Source organism: Ambystoma mexicanum, chromosome 3q (assembly GCF_040938575.1).
Source record: "Ambystoma mexicanum isolate Mex_15411 chromosome 3q, UKY_AmexF1_1, whole genome shotgun sequence".
NCBI classification, from domain to species: domain Eukaryota; kingdom Metazoa; phylum Chordata; class Amphibia; order Caudata; family Ambystomatidae; genus Ambystoma; species Ambystoma mexicanum.
In genome coordinates this window covers 144,709,277-144,722,810 of record NC_090926.1, presented here as the reverse complement: position 1 = coordinate 144,722,810, position 13,534 = coordinate 144,709,277, and the positions used below count along the sequence as shown (strand labels likewise).

General features: G+C 41.9%; 1 long non-coding RNA gene across 1 annotated transcript; it reads right to left on the bottom strand.

Moving 5' to 3' along the window:
* Positions 1-3,162: 3,162 nt before the first annotated feature.
* LOC138582242 (uncharacterized) lies at positions 3,163-13,183 on the bottom strand. Its single transcript, XR_011304991.1, has 4 exons — positions 12,930-13,183; positions 12,290-12,468; positions 12,111-12,200; positions 3,163-11,822 (listed from the first exon to the last, which is right to left on the bottom strand). It is a non-coding gene; the product is annotated as an uncharacterized lncRNA (long non-coding RNA).
* Between the last annotated feature and the right edge of the window lie 351 nt (positions 13,184-13,534).

The window sequence follows — 13,534 nt, the reverse complement described above, 5'->3', positions numbered from 1 at the left end:
TGCCACCAACACGAGGGTCAGGCAGCTTCACCGTAGGCCTTGCAACTAAGGAAGAAAGGGGCAGTGTCACCAACATGAGGGTCAGCTTCACCGTAGGCCTTGCAACTAAGGAAGAAAGGGGCAGTGCCACCAACATGAGGGTCAGCTTCACCGTAGGCCTTGCAACCAAGGAAGAAAGGGGCAGTGCCACCAACATGAGGGTCAGCTTCACCGTAGGCCTTGCAACCAAGGAAGAAAGGGGCAGTGCCACCAACATGAGGGTCAGCTTCACCGTAGGCCTTGCAACTAAGGAATAAAGGGGCAGTGCCACCAACACGAGGGTCAGGCAGCTTCACCGTAGGCCTTGCAACTAAGGAAGAAAGGGGCAGTGTCACCAACATGAGGGTCAGCTTCACCGTAGGCCTTGCAACCAAGGAAGAAAGGGGCAGTGTCACCAACATGAGAGTCAGCTTAACCGTAGGCCTTGCAACTAAGGAAGAAAGGGGCAGTGCCACCAACATGAGGGTCAGCTTCACCATAGGCCTTGCAACTAAGGAAAAAAGGGGCAGTGCCACCAACATGAGGGTCAGCTTCACCGTAGGCAGTGCTTCACCATAGGCCGATAGTATAGGTGGGATGCAGGTCGACAGCTTGGAGAGGTCAACAACATGACTCATGCAGGTTGTATTGTTGGTGCTGTTATGACAGGTTAACCGACCTTTCCTTTTCTGGGACAGCAACGTGGAGTTGGAAATTGTCCTTTTATTTTTTATTTTACCAAGAATATAAGGCAGAGTCTGACCCTTTACATTTTTCACTGAAAATCGGAGCTCCGTGTTTTCCAGTGAAATGGATAACGGGTTCATGGCAGTTGAGTTTAGAGTTTGCGAAGCTAGAGACCACACCTGACACCCGCATAACACCAACAAAGCAAATTGGCAGTTACTGATAGACTTAACAAAGCACTGAGCAGGCCCATTTAGAAAGACGTGCCTGTTCAGAATAATGGGCTGGGTGAAGGCACTGGACACGACTTGCCCAGGCTGTTGTGTTTACCTGCTGCTAATGACGTATTATCCAGCAACTATGCGAAGAGTTCAAGCTGAGGCCTCACCCTTTTTGGCGCTGCTGCAGGTGAGGAGAAACCCTTCTCTCAGAAGGCAAGGGATGTCCTGACCCAGAGGTGACCTCCCAGGATGACTTGAAAGCTAATGTCACAGAGACAGAGAGTGACTAACACGAAGGCTCCCATGCGGAGGCGGGCGGAGCCGCCCTGGGTGAGTCACTGCCCTGGTGGCACGCCTGCACCTGCCGCCGGGTCACGGCAGATGGGAGAGTCTCCAGGACAGCCGTGCCTGTGAACCCGCTAAGCCGCCAAAAACTGCTAGGCCAGGAAGTGTAGACAACGACCCTAACAAACGTAAATCTCCTAGAACTGTGGGACTAAGCAACCAAATCCAGAAACGTTACAAAATGCCAGCGTCCGCTCTGAAATTGATATAATTGCACAACACCTCCCTAGAAGGACAAACGGTACATATTATTTCACCGTATTCAGCACCAAGGTCAGGAGGTCGGCATGCCTTGACAGTTGCTGGCGATGTCTTTGTCTGTTAAAATGGCTCTGATCTTATAAAGAGGTGCAGGCTGGAGTTCTTCATTAAATACCGGTCCAATTCCATGGAGCCTTATAATGGCGGGATACCTCTTCCTGGGAAATCTGTAGTGTTTAAACTTTCTATTTATTCATTTTGCCTATACATATGAAGAGGTCGACTATCTGTAATAACAATAATGAATTAGAACAAAATATTAAAATTAGTAATCTCCTTTATGCAAAACGCCACAATTCACGACCAAATTTAAGGATGCCAGGAGAGTGGAACAGTGATTGGCAGCAAATACTTGTTAAGCATCCAGTGACTAGGCCCAATGGACACATTAAACGGTCTATAAATTGGAGGAAAGCAATGCACCTTTATCAACTTCTGGAAATAGTTAATGGGACACATGGGCCCTCATTCCGAGGTTGGTGCTAGTCATGGCGCTATTAGCGCCATGACTAGCACCAATACCGGTACCGCCACTGACTTGGTGGTATGGGGACTTACCGGTCCAGTCCGACCTTGGCGGGACCAGTAAGTCCCCATTTGTAAAGCCATTCCCAATTCCCATTTGAGCCCCCATTAGGGCTCAATGGGAAGGCGTCAATAACGGTACTGCAAATTGCGGTACCGTTATTGACCCCGGTATCCCTTTGCGGGTCCCGTCCTTAACGCCTGGTAAAACCATGCGTTAAGGGAAGGACCCGCAAAGGGACTTCGGAATAGGACGCAAAGGGATTACCGGCACCGGTGTCATTACCAGTGCCAGGTATCCCTTTGCGCCCACCTTGTAATGAGGGCCACGGTTTTTATCAGCACACAGAACACAAAGGAAACTAAAAACACCCACAATGGCAGATAAGCGCGTCGAGATAAAAGTTACCTGGTCAACGCAAGGCAATGTCAAAGTCAGCAAATAGTAAGTAAAACTGTGTGTTTGTCATATATCAGCCTCTTATTATTAGGCTTATGAAGTAATGCCATGGAGTTTGGTTGAACTTGGGACCAGCAAAGAAACATAAGGCCACTGGTCATCTAGCAAAAAAAGGAAGCGATAACATATACATCCGAATAGTATGCATTGAGAGCAACAGTCAGCTGGCCAGAATGATGGTTAGAGTGTGTAGCATTTTGCTTGAAGCTGAGGCAGTAACTAAGGCACCAACAATGTAAGAAGAACATTGAATGATTGGAAGGCAGCACCTGAGCGTGTTTCCTCTTTTCTCCATGACTTCAGGATGGAAGGTCATGAATGCGCCTGGGTACGGCAATGGCCACAGAACTTCATCATTCTACACCAGAGGGAAGATTTTGCAGTGAGTATTTCAATGCCAACATGTTCACCCATCTGTGTGTATAACAGTTGATTTGACTGCTTTTTTATAGATAACGTTGTGTGCATTTTTCCAAGATTATTTAATAATCTGAGAGGTACTGACTATTAGTAAATTCAATACCAATAACTCCCTCTCTTGGACAGCTGTTTTATATAGAGCGCTTTGTAGGACTAGGAACAACCATGAGAAGGGGATGTTTTTTTTATCTTTATTTACACAACATCTATTACAAATCCCAATACAATCAACGTAAACAAATAAAACATTGCAAATAACACAAGAAAAGCACAACATTTTACACAGTACTAGGGGATGTTAATACTACACCTTTTGAATACAACTAATCAAATATTCCAGAAAGAACAAATCGTGCAACAATTTTATTAATTGCGCTTGAAAGAGGCAGTATGAGTTCTGTAAACCCAGCATTTATCAGATAAACATTCCCCTCTGTTACCAGGTAGTGACCATATTGAATAGTGGATGAATCATTTTCAGTTATGTGTGCAAGAGCCCAATCATATTTTAAAATAATGGCTTAAAAAGTTGCATTTTCCAGTAAACATTTTTGGTTCTGTAGGGTAACAGATTGAAATAATCCTATAGATAGCAGGCTGCCAACAGTAAACAGGACCAGTTTTAAGATGCCTGCATCACTGTATATGCCAGCACTTCCATTGTAAGAACACACTCAAATTGACTTTATCTTATAATTACAGTAATGCTACTATAAGAACACATGTGCATACTGGCTCTGCCAATATATGCCACTTTTGTCACTGTAAGCACACACCTATGATGTCTGTGATCTATAATACAAGAATTGCCACTGTAAGGACTGTCAGGAATTCACGCATTGCTGTAGCATAGAAACCCCGACTGGGGCATCAAACTGCACATCCAAGCTGGCTGGGCACCACATCAGGGGGACACACGCAGTGGAAAGGGAGGTCCACCCTTTCACCAGTGCTTGTGATTGAGGCAGAGGTGGCGACACACTGCCCGAGAAGACAGCCTGCAGAAAATCCTCTGCACATTTTCGCACCCAGCAGCGGCAACACAGCAAGCCATGAGCTTGGAAGGCATTTGCATGCTCGTTGCAGAGTGACACAACCCATCCGGGCGGCCGTGGTGCATACAGCGCGAGGAGCACAGTGGAGTCAGAGGAGATCTGAGAGCCGTCTTGTCCGTGTTTGCCTCTGGGCTCGCCTGCAGGTCCAGAAGCCTCAGATAAGTGTGCTAATGACTATCGTATGTTTTCTGTCTGAAGAAACAGAGAATCATGAGAAGGAGAGATTGACCTCGCATTTTGCTATGTTCTCTGTTTTTCCTTTCTTAGATGCGCGTTTTGCTGATTATGGATCATTGAAAAGTTTTGAACACGTGATTTTATTTTATATGGTCGTTGGCCTAGTTTGTTTTCAAGACATGTCACATTGTGCAAGAGTCATGCGAGTTTAATCATGTAACGTTATGTAAGAATTATGGGAGTGTAAGTCATGCAGGAGTGTATCATTCATGGCATGGCAAGAGTCATGAGAGTATAGGTCATGCAGGAGTGTATCATTCATGGCATGGCATGGCAAGAGTCATGAGAGTATAGGTCATGCAGGAGTGTATCATTCATGGCATGGCAAGAGTCATGAGAGTATAGGTCATGCAGGAGTGTATCATGCATGGCATGGCAAGAGTCATGAGAGTATAGGTCATGCAGGAGTGTATCATGCATGGCATGGCAAGAGTCATGAGAGTATAGGTCATGCAGGAGTGTATCATTCATGGCATGGCAAGAGTCATGAGAGTATAGGTCATGCAGGAGTGTATCATTCATGGCATGGCAAGAGTCATGAGAGTATAGGTCATGCAGGAGTGTATCATTCATGGCATGGCAAGAGTCATGAGAGTATAGGTCATGCAGGAGTGTATCATGCATGGCATGGCAAGAGTCATGAGAGTATAGGTCATGCAGGAGTGTATCATTCATGGCATGGCAAGAGTCATGAGAGTATAGGTCATGTTATAGAAAGATAAAAAAGGGGCTTACGTTTAAGGACCCTTGGACCTCCTGCACTCCACTATACTGATATCAGTCACATATTAGGTATAGTATCAATATAGATTTGTAAAAGAGTCTCTACACAAACCAGGAGTGTAAAAGGCAAAGATATTTTAATTAGAACAAGCACAAAAAAGATTTTTTTATGCAGAAGCAAACAAATTATATTTCTCAATAATATGTCCAGAGCTATACACGTTTCGGGAATAACTCCTTCGTCACGAGTTAAACTATGTACATCATAAATCCAGAATCCTCAATTTCACGTCTATAAGTCAAAAACACAAAATCAATAAATAATCAATAAATTATATGTCTCCTCTGTTTACTCTTATTGTCAAAATAAGTATACAAGAGGAGTATTCTCCCATGTTGTGGAGTAATCATATTCACCTGTATTCTGTAGGTTAAAATATCCAAAAGTCCAATGGATTTCTTCATATAGGTAAGGAACAAAAGGTGCTGTCGAGCACCTCGGGGTCAAGTATTCACATTAAAAAACAAGAAAATGGGGGTAATAAGATTGAACTGTCAGTTCTTTGGCCTGCTGCCTGGAGTTCTACTGATATGAAAGGCATAGTGCCTTACCTTCAAGTGCAGAATGGAATGAGTGTTAAAATGGTAACACATGGATTTCAGCATCAGTTGCATGTTGCCTCTTGTTGGTCAAGCCAATAAGTGATTATATCTAAATCTGATTAATATACTAGATACTGTCACTGTGAGGTATAGTATGTGTAAAATAATGTACAAAGAATGTAAGTATATAAACAATGTATGTTTAGATCTGTTGATGTCCACATCAAAAGTGGATCCGCGAGGGTCCTTAAACTTAGGACTCTTACTTTTCCTTTCTATATAATAGTCAGCTTTGTGCCAGAACTGCACCTCTCCCCCCGCACTCCAAATATTTTTACATATAACATTGATTTAAGATCTTTTTTATTGTCCTAACACTGGTGTGCACTGTTAGAGAACCTACATACATCTTCTATTAGTCATGTTATGTGAAGTAGGAGTCATGCAAGTATATGTAACATTTTGTTAAGCATTTGGTCACAGAGTACAGTGGGTCAAAGAGCGTTATCACTATTCTTATCACTATTCTTAGAGAGGCACAGCTCTACCCTACTGATGAGGTCCAACCAGACTGAAACACCTGTCTGGAGTTGCTGTTGGTACTCTTGTTCAGAGGAGAATTGCCTAGTATTTCGGTGCTGGACTGCCCCAGGGCAGGACAAAGACTGATGTGTTTGAGATATTTCTTCTCTGTGAAAGATAGTGAGCTGAAGACTCTGGATAAGTCTCTCGTAAGCAGGACTAATGTCTGGCAGAGGGACTCCCAGGCCCCCCCCCTCTTGTTAAACTATATATTATGTGACACGTGAGTAAGGAAGGCTGGGAGGAAAACAAGTCAAGTGGAGTGTGCAGGTTGTGTTTTTCTGAAGTTTCCTCCATAACTTGTGTTTTCCCCAATCCTCTTTTCAATTTCCACACATCCACATGACTATCCATGAACTATTCCTAACCCTCCTAGCGGCAATGGTTGCCTTGAGGTTGCCTGGTTATAGAAGGAAGCATCTCATGCCAACCAAGGTGGTAAGGTGGTGCGCATGCAGCATCAGTGGTTACGCTGAGTGTGGATAGTACTTGCGTCAAGAACACATTCACAATGGTTGTGCCCATAAAGCCAACATTGCCACTGTAAGAATACATTTATGAAGACTGTGCCCAATAATACCAGTACTGCTATTGTAAGAGGACATGTCCATGCTAGCTCTGCCCAATAATGCCAGAATTGCCACTGTAAGAATGATAACTGTGGCCAATAACGCCAACACTGCCACTAAAAAAAGAAACATTCATAGGCGTTTCATAATAATGGCACTACTGCTTCTGCAAGAAGACACACTCATGCTGGTTGTGCTAATATGTGACAGTATTGCCACAGTAGGACCACAGTCACCACGTCTGTTCCCAATAATGCCACTGTAAGAATATTCTTGTGTTGGCTTTGTCCAGTAATTTCAGTGTTGGCAATGTAGTAAGATATGTCAATTTTGCCTCTGCTGCTATATGCCAGTATTGCCATTGTATGAACACACTTGTGATGGTTGTGCCCAATGATGCCTACATTGACACTCTAAGAAACACTAAATTATGGTTATGCTCCATAATGCCAATACTGCCAATGCAAGAATACACTTGTTTTGGTTTTATCCAATAAGGCCAGATACACACTTGTTATTGCTATTCTTAGAAGATGTTTTCATGCGAGCCGTTCCAATATAGGCCAGTACTGTCAGTGTATGTACATGTACTGAGTTGTTTTGGCTTTCGCCAATAAAGGCAGTACTTTCACTGTAAGAATTGACCCATGTTGGCTTTCCCCAATGATGCCAGTAGGACTGCAGTGCCACACATTAAGAAGCTGTGTCTACTTAGAAGGATTCCTGGACACCCTCTGTTGATTACGAGAATCATTTGAAGGGGGGAAACCAGGAGTAAATACACATCTTACCACAAAGCCCCTTATATACAAATACAAAAAATTCCTGATTCAACAAATGCCCTTTGATCACACTGCTGTGATAATATCATTGGAAAAGAGCATGGTATGCAGAAGATTTTTTAATGCATATGTCTAACCACATCAAATACTATTTTGTGCACTCCAGTGAATGCATCAGTGAGCATAAAATAAGCTAATTACATCAACACCAAAAACATGTGCATACCATTGAGCACATCAAAGTATATAAAACATTAGAGACATATAGTTTGCATCGCTTGAATACAAATAAAATTAGCCTTTTTTCTTGCCAATGAATACACTTTCTTGCCTGACTAAGGGGAATATGTTCCAAACATTAGTTTGCTTGATGTAGAGAAAAGTCATCCAGTTGCTACTGAATTCCCTCTTTGTAATATGGTTCTGCAGGGCTTGATCTTCCATCAGCTACAGGAAGAAGCCTAACACGTGTTGCTCCTTGTCTGGTAGTGATGGAACTTTCTCAAAGGCAGGCGGGCGAATTGTAAGTGGCCAAGTGGCTAAAGATAAAATATAAAGATAGAGTGTGGGTGGGAAACTTACAAAGCAATATCTGTCAATTGTTTTCAGATTTTTTCAAAGAAGATTGAAAGGAGCAAATAAGTCCAACCTGATTGGTCATCTAGTTTGACTCTCTTTTTTTATCCAGCGGAATTAAAACTACACCACTATTGTATGAATATTTCCAGGTTATCACCCAAAGGCTAAAGCTAGGGAATCACTAAACTTGAGTGTGCTACCATACAGTACCAAAGACAATTGTCCTGTTCTTGTGCCACAAAGCGAATACATCTAAAGTGCAAAAACAAGGGGAGAAAGGATTAAACTGGGGTATATCATAGCCTTTTGTTTCCTCTAGGGATTAGTGTGTGCAAACCTATTCACTTCCCCTGTGGATGGTGCATCTCTGAATACCTTGCCGTGGTTGTGCCTTGAAAAAAACATCTTTTAGATATACTGTAGATGTGCATCTGATGCATTATGACGCCATTGTGCACGTGTCATATGATGTTTTCTGTTGTTTTGCAGCAGCGATTATCTTGCTCCTTGATCTCAGTCATGAATATAATTTATAAAGATGTGGAAGTAAATTGGATGAAAAATAATGCCCAGATTAGGAAAAGGCACACAAAGCCGAAACATGTGTAATCACAAAGGGCTGATCCACAAAGTTTGGAAAGTTTGGCCAAATGAACATTAAAAAACGAAAGTAATTCTAAAGGTAATGTGGCGCATGTTCTTTTGAGAGAGCACATACCTTGGATTAATGACGTCATCATGCATGTGTCCTAATACATTTTCTGTTGTTATATTGTGGCTCTATATCAGTAAAGTATCAGTGAAATAACCATGAAAATGTATGCAAGACGGAATGCTATTACACACTGTTGTGATCTTCCATATATATAGAGGTGATCCTTATGTGGTATCATCTCAGTATAAAGGATATTAAGCATGTATTCTATCTCCATAAATACTTACATGCACATAGATTTTTTATATGTATAGACCTATTTTGATCCCCAGTCTATCTTATCATCTAACATTATAATGTGACTGTTAAAAAACACAGTTTTTGTTCTTCATTTAAAAAGATCCTTTCTGCTATGTTTGGGCCATGATGTGCAGTTTTCTTGATCATTGTCCATTTGAATTCATCCTTTCTGTGTTTGCAGTCAGTGAAATGTCTGACTAGGGGGGCTGCCATGATATGATTACTTATACATCAGTGATGTTCACAGATCCTTGCCTTGATCTTTCTTTTAGTTTTCCCAATATACAGGAGGTTACTGTGACAACATGGCATACATTACCATTGGGGTGTTACAATTGGAAAGTTTCATTTGTTTCCAAGGGCATTCTTAACCTAGGTCTATAGTGTTAGACCTTTAGGTGTATTAACACACAGAGCAATCTCCACATGCAGCATGTCCAGTGATTGGTTGTTGGTTTAAGTGTTCTCTTAATGCTTGTAAATTCTATTCTCGCTGTTTCTTATTGGAAATATCACTTCTGACGATCATATCCCTCAGTGAGGTGCTGCTTATGAGTGCACAAAGTGGATGTTTCAAAGAGTTGTCACCAGTGTTCAAGATATGCCAATGTATTATTTTTTTTAGCAATTTTCATACTTTGTCAAGATTGTGTACATTAAGTACTGACAAACACCAATGTGTCATCTCTTTTAACTGTTTGTTTACCTTCCAGTATTTCCTCTCTTTCATTGTTGATTGCCCTCTTGCTTGATTGATTTATCAACCAGTGTGGGTAGCCTCGGCTTGTTAGATTGTCTGATAGTATTTGTGCTTCACTTTTATAATCCGTGCTGTTGGTACTGTTTCTGTGTTAACGTAGAATTTTCCGAACTGAAGATTGGTTTTAAGACTCATCATATGAAATGAGTTGAAGTGTAGTAGAACATTTCTATCGTTCAGTTTTCTGTCTATTCCTGTTTTATAAACAGTGATGTCTAGACAAAGTATCTCTTTATCGTCAGAAGTACCAGTAAACTTTAAGTTGGCGTCGCAATTATTAAGCAAGACATGCAAAGCATCAAGACTCACTGTGGATCCTTTATATTTAATATAAAGGTGTCGCCAATGTATCTCAGCCATGTGTGAAGTTGTGTGCCAAATGGATTGTTAATGTCGAATATGAATTTCATCGAAAATATTTCTACATAGAGATTAGCAATAATTGGGGCCATTGTCGCCCCCATAGCTAAATCCACTATTTGTTGATACAATTGTCAAATTGGAAGTAGTTCTCAGTTAGGGCCATGTTTGCACACCACAAAATAAAGTCTTTTGAAGCTTCCCATGGTGGGTCACGTTCAAGTAGTTCAGAGATTATCTGAATTGTTTTTTGTTGTGGTATTCTCATGTGGAGCGATTCACTATCCAAGGTAGTTAATATGAGGTCATCCATATTTAGGGATATGTTCTCAGCCCCGTGGATCATTTGAGTGGTGTCTTTCACATGTGATTTCATTTTGAGGATAAAGAGTTTCAAGAAAGTATCTGTGTATTTAGAAAGTGGTTCTAGGACTGAACCGATAACCAACACAATTGCTCTACCAGGTGGGCATTCTAAATTTGTATGCATCTTTGGGAGGATGTAAAAGATACACATTCTAGGATTCCCTTGGGACACAAAGCCCTTTTCGAATCTGCTAATCAGACCTTCATTGAAGGACTATTCACATGTAACGTTAATTGTCTCCAGTAAATGTGTTGTGGGGTCCGGAGGGATCTGTTCATACGTTTTAACATCATTTAAAAGTCTCAGACATTCTGTGATATACTGTTATTTATAAATGAATAGGATGGCTCTACCTTTATCAACATTCTTGATTACAATGCCCTCGTATGTTTCCAATCATTTTAAGGCATCTCGTTCTTCCTTTGTACAGTTGGGAAACCATTTTGATTAAGTGGACTCTTATTTTTCAATGTCCTGGAGGACTTTGTTTTCAAATACTATGGATTCAGGTGATCTTACAGGAGCCTCAAACGTTGGTGGTACCCTAAGGCCAGTGACATTATCATTCCCATTTAAACAAAAAGAGAGATAGAGGGGTATGTGGCATCAGCATACCCTCAACATAAAGGGATTTACCCTTAGCAAATTGCAACAACCGAACTGGTGCTCAATGTCGCTGCCCTCTCTTGGTGGGTTCTAATCTCATACCATATTCATTTTTGGACAAGAGAAGAACTACTACTTAAACAAAAAATTGTAAAAAAATATAAACATTTTTTATTATTTGTTTACACGCAAATATTAAAAGAACACCTTTGGTGTACAATGAAAGTGCTTTTTACCTCTCCTGAGTTAGGAGTCTGAATATCACGTTATCAGTATATGCACAAACTTAAACCCTCTCCATTAGTAATTCGGTTAGTTTCAATTCTTAACCATTAGAGTGTATTGTGCTGTGTTGTTTGTTACACCAGGACATACCTCATTTCGCACTCCTCACTCATTCTTATTCCATTCACTCTCTCCTTCAGTCACTGTCACCATCTCATTTTACACACACACAACTGTTGCCCAACATGTTTTTTTCTGTTTCAATGTAGATGTATATAATACTCGGAAATTCTTCAGGGGCTTTTTAGTGGCAGGTTAGTAAGACATGCAAAACAACTCTGTCAACGTCATAACCTAAAAAACAGACAATGATTACTACAAACACTGTCGTATCAGCAATTCACGTTGAGATTCTAGTGGTGTCTTCTCTTTAAGGATTTGTAGTACCCTTGCCATCCATCTACCTGGAGGGGAATCACCACCTAGCAAAGAGCAGTGACAAGGAAGAGGCATATTAGTAACCTATTCAACTACTGTACTCATAAGACCACTATTATTTCATGATAGCAGTCATCTATCAAAGTCTAAGAAACAACCGTTTAGAATCAGGAAAATGTTTTTTTGTACTCTTGAACACATCAAGTGTCTATCAATATTACATCAGTGTCTACACTTCTTAATAAAGCTGTGGAGATGTATCTTTGGGGCAGAGGCGTCTTCTATTACATGCAATCACAGACCAGTAGGTCACACGAATATATTTCACTCACCCTTTTATCGGCTGTCAAACCACTGCTAGTAACGATGTAGCCATGTAATGGAAATCGTCTCACTCCTGTGAAACATAAGCTTACACTGGGCTGAAAAAGATTTGAGAGAAAAGGCCTATTAGGTGCTTCAACACACTCGTCTAATAGTGTTGATTGTGTACACTGCACAGTCGGCTTACCCCATGGAGCTGGTTCAGTATCTGGGGTCTTTGGAGGGTCGTCTGATTTTGCTTGCCTTCTACTCGGCGTGCTGTAATGTACTGCAGTGTAATGCAATAAACAGCCGCATGGTTTCACCATGGAGAGGCCTCATAAGGCAAAGCGGATGGCGGTATTGGACTAAGGGAACATGGAATAGCTAAAAAGGAAGCAATTATCAGGTGCCATTAAGGCTGTAATTCACCATTTCCAACGTGTTTCTGTTATGAAAATAATATATAACATACTCAAACCTACATTTGTTATACTGAAGCATATGGATATCGTACAGTAAAATACATGCATCATGGAATGGAATGCATATATCATATGCACCGTGGACGCTGATCTGAAACCCTCACACCACGTTAACACTGTGGGCCTCATCACGGGTTGGGCTGTAGCACTTTGTTATGATGTTGGCTCAGTGGAACTGAAGGATGTCAAGTGGAACTTGGAGTTCTATGTGGTTGACGTTCTACCAATGTTATGAGCTGGGTGTTTATCTTTGTAAAGGTTCTGATGTGGGCAGTTGGAGCTCTACTGATCAAGCTGAGGCTGTGTTTGCTTGGCGGGGGTTCCTTAATGTCATATGGTTATAAATAAAAGGCATTCACCCACCGAATGTTGTTCCAGTGATTGCCTCTTAACATTGGCGATGAGGATCTTCAGATGAGGGACCCCCAGCAGGCCGAAATCGCCGCGCTGCATTGAGCATAGTAGCGGCTCACGAGGGACAAACAGCCGTCTTTCATATCCTGCTTCCCACCTTTCACTAGTAAGTGCCCGCAGCCCGCAACCCGTGGCCCGTGTTCCCCGCCATCTGAAATATCGCTGCCCTGCGCGCCACTGTACGTGACGCCCCTTGCCTCTGCCTGACTGTGTGTAGAGCGAAGTAACACGGCTGGTGGCGCTTCGCTTACCTTACCGTCAATCTCTGTAAAGCGACGCACTTGCAGCATTAGGATCTACCGCGCACGTTTAGAAGAAGAGGCCTGCAAGCATGTGAGCCAGCTCCTTTCACAAAGGGTGAAGGAAAACGTGCAGCCCCACAAAATGCATGCCATTAAAGGGTACCGAAGAAGTGTCTAGGTACAGCAGCAAATCACGGGTGGGGGGGCAGAGCAGGGAAAAGCGAAAAGAGACCGAATGGATCAATCACAACAGCTTTGAATGGAATGTTGGTGTATAAAGTAAAGGGCTGGAAGTGACCTTGCCCAAAAAGG